The sequence below is a fragment of the Podarcis gaigeae genome, assembly GCF_964106915.1.
Source record: "Podarcis gaigeae genome assembly, chromosome: 6".
NCBI classification, from domain to species: domain Eukaryota; kingdom Metazoa; phylum Chordata; class Lepidosauria; order Squamata; family Lacertidae; genus Podarcis; species Podarcis gaigeae.
In genome coordinates this window covers 75,056,940-75,075,666 of record NC_139682.1, presented here as the reverse complement: position 1 = coordinate 75,075,666, position 18,727 = coordinate 75,056,940, and the positions used below count along the sequence as shown (strand labels likewise).

General features: G+C 43.9%; 1 protein-coding gene across 1 annotated transcript in view; it reads left to right on the top strand.

Moving 5' to 3' along the window:
* LOC310846654 (uncharacterized protein) overlaps positions 1 to 18,727 on the top strand; it is a 70,922-nt gene that overhangs the window by 38,607 nt on the left and 13,588 nt on the right. The window lies entirely within an intron of this gene.

Sequence of the window (18,727 nt, the reverse complement as noted above, 5' to 3'; positions counted from 1 at the left end):
ATGTTGAAGATTTATAAGGTGGTTCAATTCCTATCAGATCAAAACTGAAACCAGAAGCTAAATTGCTTCATTTTTATTATCGTCTTGATGCTCTATGGCTAGAAGCTGCAGAAATTCAGGAAGAGCCTCATAATACATCACCTGACAAAGAAACTTCCCTATAGAAATGCCTGAGCTTCCCAATATAATATTTTAGGCATTATTCTCTTCCCAATCAGTACTGCTTTTATTAAATACTCACAACTCCTGGCTAGGATCTCTCTTTTAAATCACATTTATTTTCCTCTGAATACAGAGGTAATCAGAATTCAGTCAAGTGGGCTGACTCTGTGAGTCCTGACATCAAAGGGCAGTACGGTTTGATTGATATCACTCAGATGGCAATATTGTTTGAAGAAATGTAGTCAGAAGGCTGGCAATTTAAAGGCTGTAAAAAGTTACAGGAGTGCAGTGTTCCATACTGATTTCCAGTGTACAAGGCTATGTCTTACAGGATTGGCAATAACATGGCAATCTTGCCTCTCCAACATATTTGTTGTTCGAAAGGACAGCAAGAAAGAAAATTCAGCAGCTGGTTTCCAAGGATGGCACATTAACACTACGGTAGTAAATGATTCCTTGTAATCCACGAGATTTGTGTGTGTGCCTTATTTGCATTTGTGCTTGTGTGAACTTAGTATATATAAGAAATGTTTGAATGTTGTGGGCAGAGGCAGACAATAGCTTTTATTTCCCAGACAGTTGCAAGTTATTCATGGCATGTTCTTTTTCCTCTCTCTCAGATCTTGATCCTAACAGGTTTTGCAGCATTTGGTAATAGCTCAAAACCTGCAAAGCCCATTTAACTAGAGGCGTTAGTGGCAGTGGAACAAAAGAAATGATCATGTACACCGCAAATGTGTCTATATCTCTGGACTGCTCTGTTCATTGATGACTCCATACATAAATAAAACTTTTCTTCTCCCCCCCCCCTTTCCAGAACAGTTATCCTCTCTGTAGAAAAGACTGCTATGGTTGCTCTGCCTAAATATGTTCTACTTTGATGCACTGTGCTCAGAGAAACAGGGGGGTGAATGTTGCTGTATTACAGCTTTTTTTTTATTGAACAAACCCTGATTGAGTAATCCGCCCCCACAGGCAGAAAAGAATTTTAACTTCATGAAAACTCCATGATGGAAAGTGCATGAATTACAGAGAAATAAGCAGAGATTGGCAAAACATTAAAAATAATAGAACATACTCATAAAAGTTGGTAGGTCAAGGTATTACCCTATTGCAAGGCGAGGAACATCAGGTTAAGATGTGTGTGTGTGTATCATGAATATAGGGGTAGCTTACATGAGTAAGGAATGTAAATCTAAACCTCTGGCTGCAAATGCTGACTTTAATAGTACAGATTCAGGAAGGAGCAGAACAGCAATTACTGAAGAAATTCACATTTCAAGGTGTTCTTGCTACTTAAATAATGGAGATAGCTAATAAAAGCATGGTACTAAGGTAGTTTAACAAAGAAAGAGACTTGGTTAATAAGCTTCCATCTCCTTGCCCTCATATCTCTCCCTGTAATTATATATATTTGATAACAGCACGTCGTGTTCTATTTTAGCAGGAGGGCTGCGAGGCAGTTGAATGGATTCATAGTCCAAAAATCCCCAGACAGAAATATGTTCATTTTTTTTATTTAAAAAATACTTGTATGTATTTTGTTAAGGAAAAAGCCCACCACTTTTGATCCCTCACCCAAAGCATTGTATTTATTTTTTCTTGCGATGCAGTGTTTTAAAGAAATCGCTCCTTCAGGGGAAGAACTTGAAAAAGAGACAGCGATCTCACCTAACGCGTTCCCTTTTCTCTGATGTGTCTCCTTTTATTGCAGTGGAAAGAGCTTGTATTACAAGGCTGCAATCCTAAATTTGCTTACTAGGGAGTGAGTTGTACTGAAATTAGTGGGGCTTACTTCTGAATAGACACATACGAGATTCCACTGCATCTCTCTTAGCTCTGTCTTTGCACATACCTTGTTGTAAGACTTTGGCTGCAGCGATGCTTGCAGGTACATGTTTGTTCGTTTATTTAAAGCATTTCCCCTTCAGTGCAAAAACTCCCAAGGCGACTTACGTATCAATTACTCAGGTTGACAATCTAAAAGATGTGGCACTGAAGGGGAAAGGGATGGGGAGGCGGGAGGAAGGAAGCAAACCCAGGGACCAGTTCTTAAAGTTACAGTTCCATACCAATGAGATAGCCTAGTGGACCAGCTGCTGCTAGGTGACAACTGAGGAAGGGCCAAATGTCGCTGGTTTCTCAGCACAGCCAGTGGAATTGCCCCCTTCCCCTTCTCTCCCGCTTTTGCAGTATGATAGGACTGCCTAATTCTCACATGCTTGATGATCGTTTGGTGCTGTGAAGAACTTTTTAGTTTAAGGGTGTGTGTGTGTATTACTGTCAGAGTTTAGAACAGAGGTGGGTAACTTTCAGCTGTCCATATGTTGGTGTACTCCAACTTCCATCAACTTCAGCCAGTATGGCCATGGACAATGGGAGTTATAGTCCAACATCGTCTACAGGGTTTCCCAAACTTGGGCCTCAAGCTGTTTTTGGACTACAACTCCCATCATTCCTAGCTATCAGGACCAGTGTTCAGTCCAAAAGCAGCTGGAGCGACCCAAGTTTGGGAAACCCTGGAAGGATGCAACATCCACCCACCGTGCCTGCTTTAGAAATAGGGTGGCAGTAAATGAAGGGAAATTAATTTATTAATGGAAATTATAGGATCTGTCTACCATCCAGTGAAATGGGAAGGCTCTGGGTTTAAGTTAAAATTGATGAAATGGCGCTTCACATAATGTTGACCTGAATTATAGAACTCGCAAGGGGCACCTAAAACAAAATGTTGTGCATTGTCGCCTCCTAACAGAAGTGTGATCACTGCAGATGGTGACAGCAGCCACGAAATTAAAAGACGCTTGCTTCTTGGGAGAAAAGCAATGACAAACCTAGACAGCATCTTAAAAAGCAGAGACATCACCTTGCCAACAAAGGTCCATATAGTTAAAGCTATGGTTTTCCCAGTAGTGATGTATGGAAGTGAGAGCTGGACCATAAAGAAGGCTGATCGCTGAAGAATTGATGCTTTTGAATTATGGTGCTGGAGGAGACTCTTGAGAGTCCCATGGGGATGACAGGAGAAGGGGATGTCAGAGAAGGGGATGGTTGGACAGTGTTCTCAAGGCTACCAGCATGAGTTTGACCAAACTGCGGGAGGCAGTGGAAGACAGGAGTGCCTGGCGTGCTCTGGTCCATGGGGTCACAAAGAGTCGGACACGACTAAATGACTAAACAACAACAACAACAACAACAGAAGTGTTCCTGTTCAGGGAGCCATCCATTCTTTTCTTTGCATGATACTAAGCAGCTCTTTGGATCCTGGCCCTGTTGAGAGGTGATTCTGAGGCTGAGGGTGATACGCAACAGCAGATGCCTGGCTTGTGAACCTTTTGAAGCTTCCGACTGACCGCAGCCAGAGGCAGAGCGCTTGGAGTACTCTGGGAGTACTCTGGGTCTCAACACACTATGTTTATTTTATTTCGTTTTCTGGCAAAATGGCTGAAGTCTCCATAACAGTGCCCAAAGCCTATTAGCATGAATCTGATTAGAGTTCCCATTCAGTGCCAATTAATGCAGGTAAACTTGTTAACCTGAAGTATTATTATTGCTGTTTTGTTTTTGTTTTTGCTTTGTTTGTCTTCAACTGAATTGAACCGAAAGAAGTAAAGAGTTTGGAAACTCCTTTAGATGTCGGAGTGAATGTTTTGTTGCCCACAAACTAAGGAAGAGAGGCTAGCATGCAGCTTGTTTCTAATAGCTCCCTCGCGCACACTGTTTCTTTATTTAGAGTTTCTTTACCAGTATCAATTAAACCCCCGTTAAATCTGACACATCTTAACCTTGCGTTGGATCCAATTCATTGCTACAGCAGAACCCATATGGCACCAAGACAGTTTCAGGCATCAGTTCATTGCTTATGTAGAGTTACTGGCTGAAAGCCAAGCAGTAATCACTGCTTTTCTGTTAATAGACATGTTTGCTTTTGCAGTCGTTTCTATACACAGTGCTCTAGATTAATTAGAACAAAATCTGTCATCCAGTTAAGAAACAACTAAAACTAACCCCCCCCTCCCCGACCTTGCGCTTCACAACTAAAAGGGGAAAAATGAGTTGGCCATAATGAAGTTTCATCATGCGGTAGTCTGGTTCCCCTTTGTTTGGAAATGTACATGAATATGGTTCACTTCTAATAACTATAGGGAAAGAAAAGGCGGGCAAAGGAGTTCTGGCCATCATCACAAATGTACAGTGTGCTAACGCAAATTAAAGGTCAACAGTGAACGTATGGTATGTGGGAAATAAGACCGCTTCTCAAGAACCCAACTTCTTTTCATTGCTTGTGTAATGTGCCTTTAGGAGACTATGGATGGAGCACGAGATGGGCCACACACAAGTCTATAGGGTGGTGAACAGGTTTTGCAGTCACCACCAAGTTCTTCCTCAAGGCTATTTTTTATTTTTTTTTGTTTTTGTTTTTAAACAAATGCAAATGCAAATGCAAATGTAAGAACCATTAAACACTTACCCAGCAGTACATCTAATGGTGTTTGTTTCATCCATTGACATAAACTTACACATTCAACATTCAAACATATCACTTAATATAACCTTTCCACTGAGAACGTTAAGCTGTAGGTATAATGAGGTCTTGATTTTTGGCCCTTGACACAGTTAAGGAAAGGGCTCCATGTTTCTTGGAGGGTGTCTCTATGTGTTATGCCTTTAATTCCACTCCTGTGTCTGGTGAGACACTCAGATATTGCTGCATCCCAGATATTATTTTCCCATATGATTGGTGTCTTTCTGATTCTTCCATTGTCGAGCAATTGCTAATTGTGGTGCAGTTAGTAAGAAGCCTACCAGTTCTCTGGGTAGTAGGGCTAAGGCAGGATTTGGAGAAAGGGATTGGCCTGTAATTGTGGATATAATGGAGGAGGCTCCAAATACTTCCAAAGGTTTTAACATGTGGGCATTCCCACCAAATATGAATAAATAGACCAAAATCTCTACAGCACTTCCAGTGCCATCAGAGGATGAGGCCTCCTGTAAGTGAGCAGAGATCTCATTTGTGATCTTCAACTTGGTGGCCTAAATCCAATTCTCAAGGCTATTGTCTTATGTCCCCCTACAATTCACAAGATTCTTTGAACAGGAAGGGATTTAGTAAATAAATCAAATCAATTTAGTGAGAAGGGACAATATAACAACAGGAATCAACTTTTGACTCTAACAGGAACTGATTTGTTTTGACGTGGACTGTCTCGATTTCTAACCTTAGCTTCCACTTGATATTTCTGTGAGTAGGTTGGCAGTAAAAAAGGCCAGAAAAAGAACTAAGGAACAATAAGGACAAGAAACAAAGGGCTGTGTTTCTTCTGCCTCAAAATAAAGGTAGCGTTCTCATGTGGCATATTTAGTGAAGAAAAGACGGCTTCTAACCAGTCCAATTGAGCTATCTAACACACAGCCTTCAAAATTTGGAACTGAAATGCCCAGTGGATGGATCAGAACTGAACAATGTAAAATGTACTCTTTAGGGGGGACGCAGAAGGAGGAGAGAGGGAGAAAGTCCAGTTGTGAATTTCAATAGGGACAAATGTAATGTTCTGCACTTAGACAGCAGGAACCAGATGCACAAATCTAAGATGGGTGGCACCTGCCTTGTCAGTAGTATATGTGGAAAGGATCTAGGGGTCTTAGTAGGCCACAAATTTAACATAAGTCAAACAGTGGGATGAAACTGCAAAAAAAAACCCACTAATGCTATTCTAGGCTGCATCAATAGAAGTCAAGTGGCTAGGCCAAAGCAAGTAATAATCCCTCTGTATTCTGCCTTGCTCAGACCACACCTGGAATACCGTGTCCAGTTCTGGGTGCCACAATTTAAGAAGAATATTGAGAAGTTGGAACGCGTGCAGAGGATTGCAACCAAGATGATCAAGGGTCTGGAAACCAAGCCTTATGAGGAATGGTTGAAGGAGTTGGGTATGTTTAGTCTGAAAGAGGGGAGACTGAGAGGAGATATGATAGCCATCTTCAAATATCTCATGGGCTATCATATGGAAGAAGGAACAAGCTTGCTTTTTTCAGCATCGGAGGGTAATAACTGAAACAATGGCTTCAAGTGACAAGAAATCTCAAGTAACTAACAAGAGATTCTGACTAAACACCAGGAAGAACTTTCTGACAGTAAGAGCTGTTTGACAGTGGAACGGACTCCCTTGGAAGGTGGTGGGCTCTTCTTCCTTGCAGGTTTTAAAGCAGAGGTTGGGTGGCCATCTGTCATGGATGCTTTAGTTGAGATTCTTGCATTGCAGGGGGTTGGGCTAGGATCCAGAGTTCCTGAGCTGTCTATAAAACCTGGACTGGAACTCCTCCAGAACCTGTTGAACTGCAACACATAAGAACACAGACATTTCCCCTTTTTGCTTCTGTGAGAGCCGGTTCTCTTTTTCCATCTCAAAGTTGTGTGCAGGCACTGGAAACCCTGACTGCTGTACTTTTAGCTTTCATGCAAACTTAGCCAGAGCCAAGGTTCCCAATCAATTGCAAATGATGCTGGCAGAGAAACTGATGATGTATGCAGACTACAGCAGCCTGGGCCTCCCTCCCATTGTCGTCTGCCCAACTGTGCCGCTGCAGAAGGCCTTCGATTTCCGTGACTGTTTGCCATTAACCTAATTAGCCACAGGAAAGGAAGAAATCAAGGCAGCAGTTAATGCCCTTGCTTTTCATAATGTTGTGCTGCGTTTCTGTGTGACCTGTATAAAGCTATGAGCTCAGTAGTCAAAAGGAGGTCGAAGGAGGAGAGGGGAATATGGAGCAGGCTTCCTTTTTTAGAGAAGCTTCTGTGAAAAACGAAATGCAAAGCAGTTAAGAGTGAAACTGGCTATGGCTGAAACAGAGAAGCACCATCTTATTTCAGCAATGGCAGTAGGACAGAGGTTCTTGTTCCTGGGTTGTGTGGTGTCTATAACGTAAAGGTAAAGGGACCCCTGACCTTTAGGTCCAGTCGTGGCCGACTCTGGGGTTGCAGCGCTCATCTCGCTTTATTGTCCAAGGGAGCTGGCATACAGCTTCCGGGTCATGTAGCCAGCATGACTAAGCCGCTTCTGGCGAACCAGAGCAGTGCACGGAAATACCATTTACCTTCCCACTGGAGTGGTACCTATTTATCTACTTGCACTTTGACGTGCTTTCGAACTGCTAGGTTGGCAGGAGCAGGGACCGAGCAACGGGAGCTCACCCCGTCACGGGGATTCAAACCACTGACCTTCTGATCAGCAAGTCCTAGGCTCTGTGGTTTAACCCACAGTGCCACCCGCATCCCTTGTGGTATCTATAGAAGTTACTTAAACACAAAGCCCTGCCCTCTTTTTTTCAATGCAGTAATACATTCAAGGAGACACAAATATTTACTTTGGTACTCAGGGCTTTGCAATAAATAAATAAATAAATAAATAAATAAATAAATAAATAAATAATAATAAAATAGACTTGCAACATTTGCAACATTTCTGCAAGCAAATCTTAAGCCAGTTTTTGCTAAAATTGGTCTACAATGCATTTGTTGCATTGTATACTTTATGTTTCTCTTCTGAGAAAAGAAAAATGCTCAATGCTGTGCCATCGGTCAACCATTTCACTTGTAAGTTTAGATGGCTGTATATTTATGGCTCATTCTGTCCTGCATTAACAACATTCATTCATTGCACAAGTACTAAGAAAGAGAGGATAAAAAATGTGCTGGTGTGGAGGTCACTGGGCCAACCAGTGGTGACCACTGCATCTTGGACTATATGTTGGATGTGGCAGAAAACAGCGCAAGTAGACCAGAAACTTCTATAACACAGCCCCCTCACTTGCAGCACAGGAATAACCCAAACAGAAAGGCAGCTTTTTTGTTAACTAGTTGTGTTGACTTCATCTTAAGAGCCAACTTCTCAACGTGTGTGTTGGGTGTCACTTCTGCACACTGGTGAAGTGGAGGCAGGCTGTCATCTCGGTGGGCTTCTGTGCCATAGCTCAGGTGGTCCTGGGATCCCAGAATCCAATGGGTAGTCCATGCTGGTTCCTGGGGTGTGGGGCTTGTGTAGAAGACCTTCTCCTTCCATTCCCATGTTCAGTCTCTGGGCTTCTCCATGGACCCTGCCTGGGTCGCAGTAATCCTTGCTGTGGAAAGTGTCAACTGCTGCTTAATGGGGACAAGAAGGTATTTTACTCATGGTCTTTATTGGTCGATTGACCAGGAGGCTTTGTGCCTTCCCCGCAGCAAGGTTCTGAGTAAGTATATATTTGTTGGCTATGTTAGTCTGTCACAACTTCTCCATTAGCAGGAGAGAGCATTGTGTTGGATCCACAGCTTACATAAGGGGTCTTGGAGTCACCCCAAAAAGCTTCTATGTCATGAACTGGGGAGAAGGAAGAGGAGGAAGAGGATCCTGGCAAGGGGTACAGCCAGGACTGGGACACACCAGGGCAAGCAGGAAATGAGGAAGGAAGTATGCACAGGGTGATGGAGGATGGCGTGGAGATGGAGGTACAGGAACCAGAGCAGCAGGACCCATCATCAGAGCCAGAGGGGTCCCTGTCCCCTTTAACACAGCAGGCTCTGAGGCATAAGGAGAAGCAGGAGGGGTGCTCTAGGAGGCTGAGGCAGGCAAGGGCCCACAGCCCAGCCCCATAGCTGGCCAGGTGGGGCTCACTAGCTCTGGGAAGGTGTGTGTGACTCCTCATCTGGTGTAGGCTTAGAACTGGTGAGGGTCACCTGCCTCATCAAGCCCAGATGCTGCAATCCGCATACAAAGTATAAAAGGGCAGCAGAGTTGAGGTGCTGTTCAACTGGCCATGTTTTGATGGATCTTGGCTTGGATGCTCCTGGGCCTCAGTGGGACTATACTTTGGGTTTGACTCTGCACTGCTGGACTTCAGACTTGGTTCCTTGAATTGACCCTGGACTACATTTCCTCACCTTTGGACATTGGACATTTGGACTTGACATACTGACTTGCTGCCAGTTAGGCCAGGGGTTCAGGACATTCTGTCCCAGCTGGGTGGGGAGGAGGCCGGTGATCATGCTCCCCAGTTTGTGGACCCACATGTTTGGCATGTTCTATGGTGGTACCTACCTGTTTGTCAGCTTCTCTGGTTCAACCCAGTGAGCAGGCTGGGTGGTGATATTGGCCAGTAGGCAAGCTACCCAATGGATGCACTTTGCTGCACCAAATTAGGCAATGATGTGGCCGATAAAGTTATGACCCAGTAGTTTCTGGTTCATTATTGCTTTGAGACCTTACTTCACATGAATGTGCCTGGCACACAAATATTTTACATGAGGTTTTCTGCCATAGACTGCCTTCTACATTTCAGAAGGAGGTACATCAGTAGAGTACAAACTGTCAAAATGATCAAGCCTCATTTGTCTTTTAAGGAAGAGTGACTGGTCAATACTTTGCCGGCATGATTCTGCTTGATTTTTATCAAGTTTGACTATTGTGGCGAGTCCCTTGTCTCTGAAGCTAATATAATTAAATCCTATTAACACATCAGGAATAAAATCCTGTAATAGGCACACATGGCTTTGAAAAGCAGCTCATTCCTGAGCAGATTTAATATCCTTAAATTAAGCAAGTGTGAATAGGAGGATGAATCTTATTAAAACCTTAAATCTGATTATATTTGAAAATTATTGGTTTCTTAATGCAATAATTTATCCAATACAGACTAGAGCAAATAATATATCTTAGCCTTACAGAACTCCACTCTGTAACAAACGACAAATGAAATTAAGTGTTTTCAGAAGGGCAGAAAGAAAGGTCTTTTAAGAGTCTTTGTGCATAATGAAATAGCTAAATAATTTTAAACAAACACTTTGGGAACTAAATGTACATGCAGATGACAACATAGTTTGGGTGGGTGTAGTTCCTTCTCTACAGAACAGGGAGTCTGAGAGAGCGAAGCTTTTTTCCCTTTCTTTTTTTGTAATGCCATTCTGACCATTTCCTTGTAAACTTGAAAAGAAAAACTTGCAGCTTATGTTGGTAGAAGCGGATTCCTTTTCCAGAAGGCGAATGCAAATGCAAACCATCTGCCACACATTCTGCTGGTAAAGCTGTGGTACCACACAATGAAGCAGCAGTCCTGGAATATTAAAACATAAATCTGAACATATGAAATATTAGCACTGAACTGATTTTAATCTTTTTTTAAAAACCAAATATAAGGTCCCCCCTGAAATCTATCGCGTTCCATATTTCTAAGTCTGCTTTCCCACCTTCTCAGGGTAAGCAAGTGGGAGTCACAAGATGAGGATGCTTTGGCCACCTGTGTCCTGCTACCACTTGTGGGGAAAAAGATCCTTACAGGTGCAGGAAACAGCAATGCCATCTTTCTATGCAGGCTTCGTGAGATTAGCTGCTGCTTCATCTGTCTCTTCCTTCTCCTAACACCAGTCTGAATATATATACGGGATTATCTGGCTCAGTATTATGTACACTGACAGGTAGTGGTCCTCCAGGTTTTCGGATGGTCGATTTCCTTAGTCATACCTCTGGAGTTGCAAGAGGATGATCTCGAGAACTTCTGCATGCAGAGCATGTGTTCTGCTATGGAGCTATGGTCCGAAGCTCGTGTCATTAGCCACAACTAGTTTTGCTCTAGGGTTTGATTTAAATTTAAATTTGGGGGCCAAGTCTTTTTCATGCCTCTGTGTACATCTACGAAAGAGGAAAGGATGCATCAGGTTTTGGGACTAGTCAAGTCCCACCTTGTGATCCTGGTTTCAGTCGAGACTGAAAACACTGCCACCTTTCTAATCAGGGTTCCTTGCATTGACAGGATTTGATTCTGCAGCACATCTATGCTACAGCGAGATCAAACAGATGGAGAAATGTATCTTTAAAAAACAACAACCCCCAAAGTTTTAGCATTAAGCTTGTCAAGTGGAATGTTTGCATTCAAAAAGCAAAAAATAATGCCCTTAAATTTCTGTGGAAATGGGGGAAAGTTAGTCTCCTAAACATAGTTTTATGACTTATTAAAAAGCATTCTAAACTACAGGTTGGAGGCAGAATGCAAGACTTGCTCAGTGTCATTTTGTCCCCCAAGGATGCTTTTATTATCACATTTCAGATTTGAAGACAAGACATCTGCTTCCATTCTTTCAGCATCAATATACACCTGGGATCCCTGGAATTTAAGCAAGCTTTATGCCTCTCTCTCCCTCCTCCTATCCTCGATTGCAAAGAGTTCAGGTTCATGGTACAAACAGACATAGCTCTTTCAGGGCTTCAGAAGGAGGTTCACTTCATATACTGGAGAGGGGGAAGAAATACGTTTCCCACCACAATGAAGGAAATCAAACACCCCGCAGGATACGGAAGCCTTAGACCATTTCCAAATCCCTCCATCCCTATGATGAACAAGGACTTCCAATGTTTTCAGGCTGGGTTCCTCTGTCGTTTTCCATGGGTGAATCTACACACAGTCTTGCCCTTTGGGAAGGGAGGAAGAGGGTGCCTTTGATTAATTCCCACAGTGATGAGCTGCAAAGAGAGTGCATATTTGGGCAGAAACTTTTAATCAAAAGCTGTGTGAAACAGCTAGTTGTACTTTGCAGAGGAGGTGTATAGAAAAACAAACGTAACAAGCATGGAGAGAAAGAAAGTTGTTCAGAATAAAATTTGTGGACCCAGGTGCACGGGAGCCAACGGGGATGTGCCATAAACACAATAAAGACCCAGGACAGCACTATTGGGATTCAATCAGGACACAACTTTTATTGATGACAGATGTCGGCAGATTTTGGCGCAGGCATTGGGTGCGTATCCTGAAACCAGCCAAACTGCTGGTTGCTGGTAGGTAGAGGCTGACCAAGCTCACCACCATGGTCAGTGGTAGGGGGCACTAAGGCCTGTCAGCCCCAGAGCTGGGTGTCTGGACATGAAGCACCCCCCAGGCTCCCTTAAGGGAATACCCCATGACAGCAGGGTGGGGGAGCCACTTCCATGCTTCCTGGACTAAGGATCCAACCCAATCCCTTATCTGCCAGTAAGCTGTGATGATTGCTATGAGGCAGGTAAAACCGTGCAGACAGGCCCAACTACAGTCATACCTCGGGTTGAAGTAGCTTCGGGATGAATAATTTCGGGTTGCGCTCTGCGGCGACCCGTAAGTAACAGAGTGCGTTACTTCCGGGTTTCGCCGCTCGCGCATGCCCAGACGCTCAAAATGATGTCACACGCATGCGCGGAAGTAGTGAATCGCAGCCCGTGGAAACGCAGACGCGGGTTGCATTCTCTTCAGCATGCGAACAGGGCTCCGGAATGGATCTCATTCGCATCCAGAGGTACCACTGTAGTCTGCATGGATGATTCCTCCCTGACCCTGAATACAGCAACTGATGTACTCCCAGCCTGTGAACTTAACCGACAGTAACAAGGGAGGGAAAGGGGAGGGGATCCAATGTCAACTGAGGTCTGAGCCCCGGAACAACTGGCTTTTATAGCTGGGGGAGCGGACCAGAGAGAGGAAGCTCTCTCTCCAGTTCACTCCTCAGCTGCGTCCCCTCATTTACCCATGAAATAGCTCAGTTAGAGCATGGTGTTGATAATTCCAAGGCTGCAGGTTCGATCCCCGTATGGGACAGCTGCATATTCCTGCATTGCAGGAGGTTGGACTAGAGGATCCTCAGCTCTACAATTCTACGATTGGCTGCTGAGCCTTGTGAGCAGTTGGCGCAGTAAGAGGAGCCGGAAGTGTGCCTCTCCTGCTGCTTCAAAGCTGAGGAGAGGGAGCCCTGCCCCAACATGGCCTCCTTTCAGACGTTCTTCTTGGTTTGATGTTAGTTCTTGTGTCCTGACCCAGACTACACTTTAATAACTAACCCTTTCGAAGCTGGAGGATGCTTCCCACGCCCACAGGCTAAGCTATACTGAGCGGCCAATTGCAATATTCCCCTCACTTTTCACCAAATCATTTGATACAGGATGCTGCCAGGCATTTGCCAGACTTCCTCCCCCGTCTCCCAATTCAGTAATGCTTATGCCTTGGAATCCAGTCCTTAGTGTGTTGCTATCATTTGATTGATTAGTTGATGTTCGTACGGCAATTTGAACATGCAAAGTACCCACCGAGTGCTAACTATTATTATTGATTGTGTATCGGGAGTTTCATTGTATTGTATAATGTGGGTCGAGCAGGAGGTGACAAACAACATAATGATATCCAATTTTCGTCAAGTTTATTTATGTTAATAGGCTGTTTTATGGCCATCATTGACATTTCAGTATTCGGCTTGCATCAGGTACGATGTATCCTTTGTTGCTGTTTATCCTCAAACTTAACATTAAGAGGCAGCAGTATCCTTTATCAGCGTTATTCCATTAACTCATGGGTGGCCTGTGGCAGTCCTGATCCAGCCCCCTAAAGTGGGCCAATCAGCTCTCCAGTGACCCTATCTCATTTTTATTTAGGGACAGTTGTTTATGCCCTTATTACATTGACACCCTACCTTTCCACCATGGAGCCCAAAGCTGCATGCGTGGTGCTCCCCATTTTATCCCCACAATGATCCTGCGAGGTAGGAAAGCCTGAGTGTGTGTGTGTGTGTGTGTGTGTGTGTGACTGGTGCAAGATCATTCTGTGAGCTTCATGGCAGAAAAGGAATTTGAACCCGGGTCTCTCATGCCCTAGTTCAACACTGTACAGTCCTGGTTTCCTCAGTTATATAACAAAAATGAGCAATGAACCTGTGTTTATTTTGTATTACTATTTTTTCTGCGTTCCAGAAAAGCATAGGAATACAGTGGTATTACGAACTTAATTCGTTCTGGAGGTCCGTTTTGAACCTGAAACTGTTCTCTAACCTGAGGCACCACTTTAGCTAATGGGGCCTCCCGCTGCCACCGCGCCACCACCACTCGATTTCTGTTCTCATCCTGAAGCAAAGTTCTTAACCCGGGGTACAATTTCTGGGTTAGCGGAGCCTGTAACCTGAAGCGTCTGTAACCCGAGGTACCACTGTATAGGAATTTAGGAACGTAGGAAGCTGTCTTACATTGAGTTGGACCACCGATTCATATACAGTGGTACCTCAGGTTACAGAACTTTGCTTCAGGATAAGAACAGAAATTGTGCTCCGGCAGCGCAGCGGCAGCAGGAGGCCCCATTAGCTAAAGTGGTGCTTCAGGTTAAGAACAGTTTCAGGTTAAGAATGGACCTCCAGAACGAATTAAGTTCTTAACCTGAGGTACCACTGTAGCTTACTATTATCTATGCTCCCTGACAGTGGCTCTCCAGGGTTTCAGACCAGGTTGTCTCCCAGCCCTACCTGAAGTTGCTAGGGATTGAACCTGGGACCTTCTCCATTCAAAACAGATGTTCTGCCACAGAATTATGGCCCTCCCCTTATGAGGGAGTCAGATTGTCTCATGGATTAGCATCTGAAGAATATAATAGCCCCCCACAAACTCACAGGTTGTGGGCCATCCCTGCAGTAGTTCAAGAACTTGCAGAAGCAGCAGGCAACACCCCCCCCCATTTTAATCACCACACTGTTTGAAAAATCTGAAGATCAGCACAATGACGAGACAAAGGCTTAAGAACAAGGAGCGACTCTCTTAACTGTGTATCCATTAAGCAAGGAATTTAAATCTCCGGAGGCGATGCAGAAAAGCAATCTGTTTTCTGAGTTTGGACCACATCTAATTGCACGACATCTCAAGCGTGAAATTCCACTTGACCCAACTAATGTTTTCGCAGCATCAGATATGTATGCCGTGGCAGAAATAATGTTCACAGTTCATCGTAGATGTAGAACACCCATGGGCCGTGTCATGTGAAATCCAGTCTGCTCCGTTACAACTGGAGCTGTGAAGGCAAGGTGGCAACCTGTAACACCTGCCTGGCATTCTGTTCAGAATTTCTAGCCAGCAGGTGTGGAACCTGTACATCACTGCCGGAGATTATATGGGGCAGGTTTATCTGCATGTTAGGTGTTATGGAGCTTTTCAAAGGCATTGTTCCTGGGTACAATGTGCAGTTCATGTGCACAATGATGGCTTCACAATACTGGACCATCAACATCCACACACCCTTTCCTTCATTAACAGCTTGATAACTTGTTTTGTCATGTTCCTCCAGTGTTGCTAATGCCACAGAATGCGATAGCTCTGGCAGATTTACCCATTACTTGATCGTAGAGGGAGCACAAAAATGGAAACGGATAAGGCAGAATGCTCTGAATTGCCCTCTCTTTTGTGCGGTTGGAGGTATCTAGGGCTGTAATTTTTAGGGAGTTTTGTGCGTCTAGGGGAATCTGAATTCTCTAGAGTGAGAACTGAGCAGTTTGTGTTTGAGGCCGTGCCGTTTGAATTATCTTGTGCAGATGGTGTTTGTGGGAAAGAATTGGATTTATCTAGAGTGAAAAATGCTTGTTCTCCGAAGCCGTGTGTGTCTCTGGTGTTTTTGTTTTGAATTCTTATTTAAATAATTCAGAGGCTTGGCGCATAGACAGAGCTTGAGGTGAAGGAACTCGATGGTTTGTGCTTTTGTAGGCCTAGCCAGGCCTCAGTTGCAAGCTTCCACACTCTGGAAGAATTCTGGGTTGCAGCAGATTTCTCTGCCAAGGGTTCATCCACATGTTTGATCGTCTGAAGGTCAAATCAGACATGGATCTAGGCAGCTGCATTTGTGACTGATCCAACCAAGCGTAAACCGAGAGCGGAGTACATGTGAATTGATAATCGAAATGGGTGCACAAGTGAGAGAGCTGAACTGCCCAGTCTTACTCCATGTGTCCTTCGCCTAAAACTCTTTTCTCCGGATTTATTTATTTGTTCTGTACTGCCCTTCCTCTGGAGGAGCCCACAGAGGTGTACAAAGATAGCAAAGTGAAAACATCTAAAAAGAGAAGCAAAGCTGCACTGTGGGGTGAAATGGGGAAGACATATGGAGATAGATTGTTGCAGATGTGGGGAATCTATGCTGTCCCTGTTGTTTGATTCTCAACAGCCCGTGCCAGGAATGATGGCAGTTGAAATCCAATGATATTTGGAAGGTTGAATGTTCCCCATCTCTGAACTATACGCTTGTAGCTTTTGATGTTAAAATCAGACCCCCAGCCTCCAATACCTGGGGCAGATATATTCTTAAATACAGTAAATATGGTGGTTGCATCTCGTTTTACCCTGAAATGCTCAGCCTTTTAGTTACCCCTACCTATAAGGATGTAGAGAGATAATATAATCGAGTTGTTAAAGCAGCAATCTAGTGGTGGTCATGACCTTTGAGTCCCTGGTTCATTTTTATTGCTAGGTGACCTGTGAGTTCAGTAGGTCTCCTGCCTATTTAATATGACGGTTCAGCATAACCAATGTATGCATGACAGCCACATCCATCACTCCAGAAGCCCTTATCCTCACTGAGCCTACATTTCTTGCATTTTTGATTCTGAACGTAATTATTTTTGTACCATTTCCCATGCGGAAGCATAGGTCTATTGCCAAATAGATACTTCCAATTTACTTCTTCTATGTAATTTATTTTTAGAAGTATGTAACTTTTGAACTGATTAATTTGTTACCTTTGGAACCGACAGTTTCTAGCTTGTTGGGTCAAGAAGGTCGGTGAAATTTGGCTCGGCCTATAGGCAGCTGAATTGCGTTAATTAATCTGCACAACTTCCTTTTTCTTATGACAGCTTTCTAGTCCACATGAGGTCCTGTGGCAGGCACAGGCAAACTCAGTCCTCCAGATGTTTTGAGACTACAGTTCCCATCATCCCTGACCACTGGTCCTGTTAGCTAGGGATGATGAGAGTTGTAGTCCCAAGACATCTGGAGGGCCGTGTTTGCCCATGCCTGTCTTATGGTGTGTATCATGTGAACAGTGGCGTAGCGTGGGGGGTGCAGGGGGGGCTGGCCACACCGGGCGCAACATTTGGGGGTTAGGGTTAGGGGGCGCAAATCCACGGGTTAGGGGGCGCAAATTACTTGCCTTGCCCCGGGTGCTGACAACCCACGCTACGCCACTGCATGTGAATCAGGAAGTGGTTTTCCCAGAGTTCCTCCTGTCTTCAGCTACTACAATGAAAAGCCTCTATAAGCATCTCTTGTGTTTCAAAATGAACCTATTTTGGGGCCTGTAAGTTGTCTGGTAATGGGTTAATACTAGCAGGTTTTTAAAAACAACAAGAATTCTGTTATTGTTCTTTTTCGTTTGCATGTTTTTCTATCTGCAGCATAAGTATTATTTTTTAAAAAAACCCAACAACATACAATATTATTAGAAAGAGATGCACTGTCACTAAATCAGTAGTGGCAGTTACTTGGAGCCAAGGCAACAATTTGCAAATGGTTTTATTGAAAATCAATATACCTTTGTAAAGAATGACTTGTTTTTTAGGTCCTTTTATGTACATTGTTAGTTGTAGAATGCTTCTTAAAGTTCTGTTTCTAGGCCTGGCTCCTATAGAAGAAAATCATCTCCTCTAGTTCACAATTCAGAGGAAGAAAGGGGGAAAAATCTAAAGGAACAGAAATAAACTTTCTTGGGCAACCAGATAACTGGCGTGCCTTAAAGCATCATCTGCTGTCCATATAAGATGGCTACCTAAGATCGGATGGTTCTGCTGCTGACTAGACAGGACTGTCAATGGCCAATATAAATAAAACATTATATTGAACCACAGGAGACCCACTAGAGGTCATACTTAATAATCTGAAACTTCGCCAATGGAAAAAAAAAAGGAGGCAGAACATGGTAGGAATCCTACTTTGGTCATAATTGGATCACTGGGTTGTCCCATGTCTTGTCTGACTTGTAAGCATTGCTGGGAGAAATTTCTGGCTCATCAGCAGGTTTTGTCAAATTCAGTCTGCCGTCATGCCCCATGGTTTGCTCTCTGCATCACCAAACAGGGGCAGACCTGCACCCGTGTGTAGAATGGGGCAGGTGGCTTACAGAGACTGATAACCTCTCACTACCACTTAATTCCTTTCTTCTCCAATTCTGCAGTCTATATGGATTGGCAAGGTATCTCAAGTTCTGCACGCAGCACTTTCTTCATAGCCATAGGCTGGCCAGTTTCCCCTGATCCTTTCAAGACTGTATGTAGCGCTGTTTGGCCAGGCTTCCTTGGCACACACATTTTGGACACTTGTCTCCTCTGTTCCTGCTCAAGGCAGACCAAGTCAGCATAATCTGGACAAATCTCGTGGTTGTGATCTCCCACAATGCATTCTGTAAACTTGGATGGTGGTCACGTCACCCATCTTCCTTCTTCCCCCTCCTTTGCTACAGAACAAAATCTTTTTCACCCAAGCTTTCTTTTCATATTCTCTGCCAAACACACAGGAGTTTTGACTCTCAGGAGGCCTTTTGTCTTCTCTGTACTGTTGAGAACTACATGTGTGTGTGTGTGTGGGGGGGCTTTGCCATTACTGACACATAAAGGTAGATATAATCTGTCTTGGCCAAGCAAATGGGTGTTTAGAAACAGCAATTGCAGGTGGCTGCTTTTGACTGGAAGGAGCACATTGCACTTGTGGGGTAGATGATAATTTCTAACAGTGGCTGGATCTACACTCAGGAAAATAAATGCTATAAATAAGTCATAAAA